At 42.5% G+C, this 11,627-nt stretch overlaps 1 protein-coding gene across 1 annotated transcript in view; it reads right to left on the bottom strand.

Annotated features, from left to right (window-relative positions):
• TRPC4 (transient receptor potential cation channel subfamily C member 4) overlaps positions 1–10,531 on the bottom strand; it is a 154,751-nt gene extending 144,220 nt beyond the window's left edge. The window contains exon 1 of the mRNA XM_009568700.2: positions 10,015–10,531. The gene's annotated coding sequence lies outside the window, so the exon portion shown is untranslated. The remainder of the gene's footprint in view (positions 1–10,014) is intronic.
• Positions 10,532–11,627: the final 1,096 nt, after the last annotated feature.

Below are 11,627 nucleotides of genomic sequence, written 5' to 3' on the forward strand. Positions count from 1 at the left end.
TAGATTCACAGCTCTTCTTCGCTTGAGGTAGCACAGAAGCCATACTTGGCCAAGAACTGAACTCAAACACTTAGTGTTTAAACCATATGAGCAAGTGCTGAGAGAGGTAAATGTTCCCAGCCAATGAGATGCAGATAACTCTGTATACAAAATAGGCACTTTAATGGACTGTATTCCTGATCTCTGGGTTGCTCCTCTCTATCACTCACCAGAGCACAAGTTAACCTTTAATGTGTCACAGTCACAGAGTGCACATAAATATCTCTATATGTAAATATACATATGTGTTCTTCCATTATGTGTGTACATTGTAGACTGGTGTGTTAGATGTACATACAAACAAAACCAAACATCTGTAAGCATATTTTGGCACAGAATATAATTTGGGCATTTATAAATCCATAGTTCTTTCAGCTTATAGATGCAGACACTACCGCTTCCTTCAAAATTATCAACATATAAATATTTACCTTTCCTGTAAAACCTGGTAGTGGAATGCCTACATAGGAAATCAGCTCTACTGCAGTGTTTTAAGCTATTATTCTGAAGAGTTATTGAGATGTCACAAGACATTAAGCAAAGCTGAAGAAATGGAACAAAAATTTTGCTGATTCACAACACAACACCTAGTTTTATAGTTGACGCAAAGAGATAAAATATGAAAAATAAGTGTTACCTTTTGTTCAATGAAATATATGTGATCTACTGGAAGTATTAATAATGGCTTCAACATATTGAATATGCAATAGTCCAGTAGAGTTCTGCTTATAATAGAGACTTCCAAAGCTGGTTTGGTTTTTTTGTTTTTTTTGGTTTTTTTTTTTGGCTCCGATGTGCTATAATCTTGAAATGACAATCAGTTTTCTGGCAATTCTATAAAAAACTGTTCAGAATAATTTCTGAATGTTTTAAAAATGACTGAAAAAGAGGTTTAATTTAAAAATTATGTGTGTCATAGCCTATTTAATTTTAACTCTAGAAGCCAATTTCCCAGCAAAAGAAAGATGCAGGAATTTTTTATAATCAGATGCAATGCAATTTTATTCCTTGTCAACTATAGCAGCATATTTAAGGCGAAGATTCACTGCTTCCCTCCATAAAAAGATTCAATATACAAGTTTGTGAACTGAAACAGAAAAAAATATTTACATAGAAAATGGAGAAATTGATTGAGAGCCATCCCGGCATTACACAGGGTAGATTTGGGTTGCAACCACGGCAATGATGGCAAAAAGATTAACTTTTTAGGCCTATGTATTGTTCTAAAATATCCAACAACAGCAGCAAGATTTTGGACTAGATTCTCCACAACTTGTAACTGCATTGGCTGCAAGGAGACACAATATATTTTTCATAAACTGCTAAATTATTGAGAAGAAACAAAAAACTGGCAGAGCATTATAGCTCTGTTAGAAAGAAGGGGGCAAATTTTAAATTACATAGTCCATCTGAACCAATGCACGTACGATTGATGAAAAGCAAATTTCACATTAGGGTGCTAGAATTTCAAATTACTTTCACCATTGCCATCATTTAAATTATATTGTGATTCTTGTGTTTCTCTAAGCCACAAGTAGTACTGACTTTTTCCTTTGTTATCATATTTAAAATTTTCACCTGAAATTTCAAATTATACTCCTTAAACCTGAATTCAGGCAAATGCCTCACTCCAAGGAAAAGAATGAAGTGATGCTTAACAAGAAGCACGCTCAGAAGTATTGTTTTCGGTAGAACACCAAGACTTCTTTACGCTTGACTACCTTCTTGAATCAATGTCAAATTACAAAACACAGGCAGCATCTTATTTCTTCAAAATTATTTCCATCAAGTGCTGACCATAAAGCTTTGCTACTATGAGATGTTGATTGTTTTATGTACTTTTTATTTTAGGCTTTGTTTTTCAGCAGTTTAAGAAAAGAATGCTAAAATAACAGTAAATAGATAATTAAGGAAGAAAACTCTAACAGAATAAGATGACTAAAGTGTCACTTTGCCCCAGTATACTTGTCTACCAAACCACTATGATTCCAGAATGAAATCAAGCCTTTAAAGATGTCTATTACCTGACAGTGGAAATATCATGGAGAATATGAGCATGAACTGATTGTTTGAATGAGCTCGTGTCTTTCAACAGAGATACAGTCTTCATTGACCCTTATTGTTATGACTGCTTTGAAATGAAAACTGTTTTGTCCATCTTTGGTTTTGAAACGTCAGCTTATTTCTCCCTTCCACAAAGTCCCACTTATGCCCTTGCTACCTTGCCCAAAGTCAGCAAAACATTGTTTTTAAGAGAAGCTTGATTGTATACTGTCACCGAGGAGAACTGTTAATCAGCAATGATTCTTCCTGAAAATAAGGACACTAACATAAGGGCTTTGGCTAGCGTAAGATACGCTGTGCTGTTTCTCATTCCTTGGGTGTGACTACTAGTGCCCTGAAGAACTACAGGCCTAACCAGATATTGAGCTCCTTGAGTGCTTCTCATGAGACAGACCTACAGACCCCTACTGCTGGCCAAACCCTCTCCTCGGGGTTGGGTGGTTGGCTCTTCCCTAGAGCTGGGGCTGTGAAACTCTCAAGCCAACTGAAATCCTCTCCAGTAGCTCACATACAATTTCTGGGCTTAACATTTTCAGCAAGCGAGCTGGAAATCTGACATTAATAAGGGATGAGGGTGAAGGCACAAGCGCACATCAGTAAGAAGACATTGGTATAACAATGTGGGGCTTCACTGAAGGAGCTAAGCAAAGAAACACCTTGTTATCAATGTCTCTTCAATAAAATACCACGACAGAATAGACTGAAGGCATACATTCAGATTGTATCTGGATATTTTTTTATTCCGTAGATTTAAAAGGCAGGTCTTGTCCACAGTTAACCTAAATGATTCTTCATATGGAAGAAAGCTCTCACGTGGCCTAAAGCCAGCAGAGGCAGTAGTAAAATGAGTGTGGTTTCTAGGAAATGAGTGAAGAGGAATCACTGTGGGGATGAGTGAGACATGCTTCTTTTGTCCTAACTCATCCCTACAAAATCCAGCGTGTGCTGTGAATTAGTTCAGTAAGTCAGTGTAGCTCTGACGCCAGACCAGGGCCCAACCACTGAAACGCAACCCGGCTCGCCGAGCACGCCCTGCTTCCCTTACCTGTGAACAAAGTCACACTCAAAAGAGAGGAGATTCAAACCCCTGTTCAGTGTGCTTGGTTTGAGTATTGCGTAAGAAGCAAATCCTCAAACAAAACAAACCAAATAGAGAAGATGAAAAAGAAAAGTGTTATGAGGAGGTTTAGTTCTATGTAAAGACACTGCAGTAACAGATGTAGTCATCTCAAATCATATCAGTATTTGGTATAACTGACCTTAGTGCATAAACAAATATGCTCAAAGTTAATATAACTAAGTTAAACAATAATGAATAAAATATTTTTATGTAAGAGAGCAGAGCCAAATGTTATTTTGCAATTGCTCTGAACTAAGCCTGATGGCTTTTAGAAGAAAACGCAGGAGAAGTTATACCGCAGGACTTAGTACAAATGCCTACATGCAAATACCTACTTATGCCACCATCTGAAACATGATGTCCGTGCCATAGGTCCCAGTTCCTAATTAGTTTTAAAAAATTACTACAGCATATTCTTCATATAAGATTTTGGAAGCTTTACTAATATTTATATGGCACTGTAAAGTATCTTGATTTAAAACATTTGAAAATAAAGGTGAGACTCATATTTGCCAACCTAGGAATCCAGAACACTGACATCCAAGGGTAGTTTGTCACCCCAATCTTCCTTTATTACAATAGGAAGAAATGGACCCCCTGCAATTAATTTCTTTCAAGATGGGTTACATGAATCACCCTACAAAGTTACTAGGTTCCTTCCAAAAGCTACAAAGATTAGCTTTGACTCATAGGGCTGACATTATGGTATCTAGTTGAATTCAAAGGCAAACAGCTACTTCATTGTGAATAACACTTTCGTAGCTAAGATGTTTAAAGCAAATTAGGCAACTGTTCTGTAGTTTTGATTTTATTTCTGGTCAAAATTCCTTCTGTAGATAATCTGCTAGATAGTTAAGTCCAGAATAGGGAGAACATATGTCTTTGAAAGTGATGGTTTTGCAGGTACAAATGTACTACAGAACACATCAAATCTGAAAAACAAACTCACCATGCCAGCGTAAACACATTATAGGGACTGGCTGCATGTACACAGTCACTGTGATTACCATCAAAAATGAAAGGCAAATATCTCTCCCAGTCTAAAACAAATATGTTGTCAGTATAAGCAAAATACAAATGGGATATTTTAGTTATTTTCCAGTGGAAGATAGGCAGGATATATGTAGCAGTCATTGCTGAAGCATAGCAGAAGGATTTATTTTGAAGTGTTTTGATAATAATGAATGTTTCCACATGAACAGAGATTAAAACAGTGTCATCACTGAAAGATAATTTCTGTTGTAATTATGTATTCAGTAGACTTAGGTACATAGTGGAGATAGCAATGTTGGGAGCACTTGAAGAGAATCTCTGCTTGCTTTGCCTTGCTCCACAGATGCGTCATGTTCTCTCCAGAAGAGAGACATCTTGCACTCACTGGAGGCGGGATGTGAGCGCCCAGAACTGCGTGTTCTTCTTTTACGAGGGTCCAGTCGACACTCCCGTTTCCCTTGGCACAGCTACAAGCTCTATTTCAGCTACCCAATCCAACCACAAACTCTTTAAAAGATCTGAGAACAGACAGCAGGATATTGCAATTACGTTTTAGTCATCTAGTTATTGTTACAAGTTCTGCATAGATACCATGAAGATCAATAAGACCTTGAGATACCTTGAAAGAAAACTGACATCTAAATTTAAAGTATATCAATTTTTAGGAAAAAAAAATAAAATACAGAAGACAACACAGCTTTCATTGGGAGCAAATTGGGTGCTCCCTCCTCTTAGTCCAGTACTTTCAGGTCTGCCACTAAACTGCTTATCTGATAAAGACATCCGTATGGATAGGGAATACTACAGTTTTCATCTTCAAAATTGAATCCTTCAGTATTTTTCCCTGACTTAGGACAACACAGAAGGAAGACAGGCAAAACTGTGTCCATCAATCTAATGAATATAGGACTGCATTGATTTTCCTAGGACTGCTAACTTCTTGTGATGTGAGCGAGTACTTTGATTAAATAATGGTTAAAATGCAAAACTGAAATTCTCAGTTGATCCAACATGGAGTCTACTGCAGGAAGATGCTTAGTGGCAGAATGTCCATATCTCATAAGAAGCACCAAAGCTCTCAGGCCAGGCCAAGTTCCCACCATGCACTTTGGGCCAGGTACAGAGTTGTACTAATGCTACTCTCACGCTGTATTACCTGGGCTAATAAGCACCCCCAGTACTTGGCCTTAACCAAGAAAATTGTTTGCTCTTTTGCAGCTGCTGCCTCCCTTTGATGGACATGAAAACCAGTCACCTGATCTGAAAAGTGATAAATATTTTAGGTGGTTATTGACAGTTTGCATAAGACTATATATTTTCATGAATCCTGTGTAAGGGAACTGGATTGCAGAGGTGGTAGCTGGCAAACTCCCAGAAGCATACACCCAACAGGCAGTTCTAAGTTCATACTAATTACAGATTGTTTCAAAGTCAGTACAACAGCTTGGTGTGTGTACGTGTACATGCATGGCTTTTTTACTTTTTTTTTTTTTTTCAAAAGAAGTGCATTTTAGCCTGATTATAGTAACCATTTATCCTGGATCTCACTACTGACCCCTGTGGTTACTTAACCTTTATATCGTACTACCACAGTTTGCTCTGCACAGCTGGGATTCAGCTAACCTGCTTAACGCAGCAGGTTTCTTGTCTTGGGTCTTGCTGCATAGTTAGCAAATAGAGACAGAGACCTCTGGAGGATGCTTGTTCTGCCACAAAGGAGACGGCAAAATACAGAGGATGGTTCAATCTCTGCTTCTGCCTTTCTCTTTCCAGGAGAGAAGAGAGATATTACAGGTTCACCTCAACAGCTGACAAATAGGTATTTCATGCCAGTCCAGGCTATCAGACATAGCCACGAAAGGCTGGCCTGTGTGTTATAAGACCGATGGAGATTTCTGTCCTTCTGGAGTGGCAGCTGCGCGCCAGGGAAGATACCTTAAGTCAGTTTAACTGCACCCTGCATGTCTAACCAGCACGAGGACACGAGGACTCCAGCTTAGCCTTAGGTGTGAATGGCATAAGCTTCACAATTACCTGAGCCAAGGAAGGATGTGGCAAAAAAGAAGGATTGTGCAAAAAAGAATCTCTTAATTCATGTGCTCAGCTAGGACTGGAAGAGCTCAAGGGCACCACTACAGGGTCTGGGTGCTCACTGACTGTCTATACATCCATCAGCGGTGGGATGGGGGCCTTTGCCTTCTGGGAAGAGGTTGCTTGCTCCTCAGAAGCTTTCAGTGATATGTGGAAAGTATCTCCAGAATAACCCCATAACCTCAGGAAAGAATAGTGAAAAATCTTTCTCTATCTATGGTTCCCCTCCTTACCCACTGTATAAAATGCCAAATAATATTATAACATTCAAATGGTTCATCTGACATGAACAGGTATGTCAGAAGCTTTTCAGATGAACGTAGTGAGCAGTGGCTCAGTGACCAAGCAACTGCAGAAGGCCAAGAAGACTTCAGAAGTTAGGTTTGACTTGTTTATACTCTTAAACATATGCACAATTAACTCAAATTTCTGGAGGTTTTCCTGTCCTCTTTCAGCCCACATGCACTGAAAAATAGCTTAGCTGTAAAAAAAAGGTAATTTTTATCCAAGGTTCTTTTCAGATTTTGTCTCACAGTAGTAACTACTTAAATTAGAAATAAGTGGGTTTTAAAAAGTTGAATACTTTAAGAGTTCATAACAAAACATGAGCATGAAAGGAGGGAAAAAAAAAAACAACCCATAATTCTAAAAAACACCCAACTGCCATAGTGAATAATTTCCATTTGTTTGCTACTTTTGTCTGTGTGGCACACTGCAGACCTTTAATTACTTTGAAAATGTCACTATGCAAAGCAATTATGTCCTATTTGCAGTTGTCCCTCTTTAACAGTTTTGAGTTCTATTTGACTGAGTTAATACACCTGTGAAGGATGTGTGCATGGATATATGTTACAAAAAGAAGAATGAATTTGCTCAGCCTTTCTCTGTGCTCATTATATAAAACTATAGCAATTAATATACGTATTTAGTCAGGCGAATTTTTTTTTTCAGCAACAAATCACAGTAGACATGCTGCTGCTGGTGTTACACTGATGCTATGCTACACTACTCAAAATAGTGCAAATTTAGTAAAGTAAGTCTTATCTTCCTCAGAGGATACAAGGCTCCTAAAACAGAGGGCTTCTGGAAATTTGTTAGTTGTCACAAAGCATGGTGATAGAAGACCAATTTAAACAGGAAGTTTTATCTACAAGCTCTTTCAGTAATCATAAACATTATATTTGATATAGTAACCAGATGTAATTAAATCTGAACAGAAAAGGTAAAGGTAAATCTGACACTCATAAAGCCATTAAATGTATGAATTGAACAATGCTTCCTTTATTTTTGTCTGCTTTTTCTTGAAAGAGGTTATAACAGCATTTTCTTCCTGCTTCTATGTTGCCTTTCCATAAGACAGGCCATGGTGACTTAGTCATCATTTTCAAAAGTAATTCAGTCCCTTATAGCATTGATTACCAGAATTACCAGAGGCAGGCAGAGATGCTGCACAGCATTTTCCCCGTTGGTTTTGCCACCTCACTCCAATGAATCACATCGCAGAAAGTACCGACAGATTAAACAGTGTACTGGCATGGAGTCAGGTCTCAGGTGCTGGGAGGAGCAGTCATGCTCATGTTTAATTGTCATCTAAGTGAGGCAATACACACACACACATAAAGGTGGAAGTCAATCCCTTGATAGTTTCTCTACATATGTCACGCAGTGAATACTTGTTTGGCTTTCCACACTGGAATAATGCAAAACCCACTTTCACCAAGAGTGGAGCCACGTCACTCAAGACCCAATATTCTCAGCAGACATACTCAAAAAGATAAGAAAAATCATACCAGATCTGTAGTGACCTCAACTGACTTAAATTTCAACAAGCATTTGGCTCTAAATAAGAAGAGATAAGAAGAAACAGAATTTCTTTCTGGAGCTATTTTAAGGGCAATGACTACTATATATAGAGTAAGAATAAGCAGCTGAAGTCGAATTTAAAAGACAGACATATTTTTGTTTTGCTGTTTCCAAATACAGTGTCGTCTGTTCCAAAGTCTGAACAATGGAGGAAAAAGAAGAAAAACTGTAATAAAGAATCTCATCCTTCAAATCAAGTTTTTTCAATATGGAAGGCAACACCAAAGGAAAAACAAACTATGCCACGAGAGCTTCAGTTGGTTTGATATTAAAAGACAAAGCCTATTTCTGAGTCTTGCCTGAAGAAGGGGTATAAACTCAGGTCTTCTGTAAGTCTAGAATTTCTGCTATTCCAAGACAGTTCTAAAGCAGTCTTACACTGGCACTTGGCTTCACTGACCATAGATAAAACCCCTGCTCATGTGAATGAGGTTAAATTATGTAAAGATCCGTATGTTTGCATAGATAACCCTGCTACAGTTTCCAGGTCTGGGCTTTGCATAAAGTAATGTAAACACTGAAACGTGCTATGTCACTGCAGTACAATTAATTTGAAATTTCAAGTAGATTGGATTTAAAGGTGCTCTAATATTGCTATTTAGTGTAGTATGTAGGACTTCCACTGTTTTCCATTCTGTATGGGCTGTATTCCATAGGAAATACTTTCTGTTTCATCATTTTTCATTTATTTTTTGAGAAGTACACATTCTCTGTGAGAAAAACACAGACCTGGAACTGTTTTATTTACTTCCACCTAAAAGGTGTTTTAGTCTTAGAAGAAGCATCTCATGAGGCATGCTTAGAGAAATATAAATTTCGGTTGCCATGCTAACAGAAAACCACTCAGCCGAGTCCAGTAAAAGGGCATAAACAACCTTTTTCTTGTAAAAAGAGACATACTGGATTAACAAAGCTTCAAGTTTTGCCAATTGCAGTGAATTTCACAGTTCTGCCCTCCCGCAGACTGTGATTTTCTGCCAGCGCGGAATCCTCCAGAGCATCAGCTACTTTTTTCCAGCAGGACTATGGCTTTTGTCTGACTGTCACAAGTCAGGATCTCGCAAGTGTTAAACGCAATTCACGGATGAATCCCACCAGCCCCTCAATTTATCTATAAGCCTTCCCACGGCTCCTTCCACCGTGCTCTCTTGCCATCTACCCGGGTTTCACCACACTCCAGATCCCCCCGGGCCCTTCCCGGCAGGACGCGCCCCTCCCCAGGAGGGTCCCTGCGGGATGCACCGGCGGGGAGCGGTACGGCATCACTGCCCTGGGGGACGGGGACGGACACACGCGACAATCCAGCTGCGGCCACCGGGACCAGGGCGAGCGCAGCCCGTCCCGCTGCGCCCCCGCTGCCCGCCCGCACCCGGGGCCACGGGGGGTGCGGGTCGCTTCCCCGTGTGGCAGAAGGCAGGTGACATGTGAACTCCCGCTACAGCACTGCTGGGGTGCCCTCCGCCCTCTCCGGGCTGGCAGGAGCCGCGGGACCCTTTTTCCCGTGGTAAATGGCAGATGCGGAGCTCCCACCGGGGAGCGCTCCCTGCTCCATCCCTCCCTCTCCGGGGCGTTCGGCTGTCCTGCAGGTGTCACACTCCCCCCGGACACCGAGGGATGCCGCTTCCCACGGCGGCTGCGAGGGGGAAAAAAACACGTAACAAAACGTAGAAGGGAGAGAAAGGGTTCTCAGTGCTCCTCTGGGCGTGACTAAGGAGTTGCACGATGTCGGTTTATGCTTCTGTCGGCGCAAAAGTTACCTCCGACCATCCGAGGGGCTTCTTTTTATAAGGACAAGAAAGCAACCCAAGACTCAGGAGAATATATTAAAGTTGACGAGAACTTACTTGGTTTAGGTGCGCGCGTTCACAGCCAGCATCTTCCTTCAACACTTTTAACAGGTCACATTTCCCTTGGAAGCAGCAGCCTTTCCAATTCCTTGCGTAAGTTAAATCCCTTTAAAAGGCGTTTGCTGTTTTATTTCACCGGCTCTTGTCCGTCTCAGCCACTTTCCCCCATTTATTTTACTTTATTTTCTTCATGCCTGCCGCACGTGCGGGCGCTCGCATCCACGCCCGCGAGTTAGCGGGTGCCCATCGCCTCCGGCCGCGCCTGCCCCCGGGCTCCAGCGCAACAGATGCGAGGCAGGTTCTTCCCCGGCTGCTCAGTGCGGCATCTCCTTATTCCCTTGAGGAGCCTCATGCCGGCTCTACAAAGTAACCGCTCCGTGCGATGCGACGGCTCCCTGCGGAGCGCAGCATGGGCGAAGAAGAAAACCAGGAATAAAGGCAAAAAGAGCGCTCGGTAGGATTTTCGGTCCTGGGCGCTGCGCTCTCCCCGCCGCCGGTGGAAGGTTTACCTCGGCGCGTCCCCCCCCCCCCCCCGCCCCGCCGCGCTGCCCGCGCCCCCTGCGGCACCGCCGCTGCCCGCCTGCGCCCCCCGGCGGCCGCGCCGCGCACTGCGCCTCCGCGGGGCTGCGCGGGGCTCCGCGCACGGACCCTCCCCGCGCCGCTCTGTCTCCTCGGAGGCGCTGCGATGTTCGGGGTTCGCGCAAATGAATCCCCGGGGAGAGGAGGGGGAAGCGAGAGGACGTCGGGATGGAGTCGGGCTCGCCGAGAACGTGCACCGCACGGGACCGCTCAAAGCCAAACGCACCGACGAATAGCCAGGGAAAGTTTGCTATCGCATCTCTTTGAAGCTGGGAAAGACCCTGATGCCGTGAAAAAGGCCAAACTCAATAATCAATGCCAATTTGATTATTAAGCAGGTATTGCTTTAATAAATAACGATGCCGGACACACAGGGAATCATTTCGCCTAATGTGTGTCCATTGAAGCTGGTTACAGGACTTTCATACTAGTTAAACATACATATTCATGCAGATTCCGAGAAACACTGGTTACATATTCTGGAGATATTGGTTAAACATACTTAGAACTCATTATCATATCTTTTCACCCACTCTCGAATGTACATCACAGTTCTTTTGTGTCTTCAGAATCCTCTGATGCTCTTTATCTTCTCGCCTCATTGCGTCCTCTTGGTGAGCTCGGGTCTGTCCTTTCTTTCTGATGGGCGAGTGTCCTTGTTTCAACTAGTAAACAAGCTAAACTCCTGTTACAATCACATTCTTGCTTACTTCAAGCTGTCCAAGATTGGATTCTTATTATTCTTAATGATCTATTCCCTCCGTCAACCCATGCGCTCGGGGCAGGGGCTTTGCGAGCCCACCTCCCGCAGCGCTGGAGCGCGGCTTCGGTCTGGGCGGCTTTCGCGATGTTCCTTCTCGACCCTCCGCGCCGGGGCTGGGGCCGGGCTGGTCCCGGGCTCCCCCAGCACCGTGCAGGGCTGCTCCCTGCCCTTACGCTGCCCCGGCCCGCACGATAATGGGGGGGGTGGGGGGGTGGGGAGGGAGGCTGTGCGGGACTGAGCCACAGCCAGGATTCTTAATGGGGGAGCG

Source organism: Cuculus canorus, chromosome 1 (assembly GCF_017976375.1).
Source record: "Cuculus canorus isolate bCucCan1 chromosome 1, bCucCan1.pri, whole genome shotgun sequence".
Taxonomy (NCBI): domain Eukaryota; kingdom Metazoa; phylum Chordata; class Aves; order Cuculiformes; family Cuculidae; genus Cuculus; species Cuculus canorus.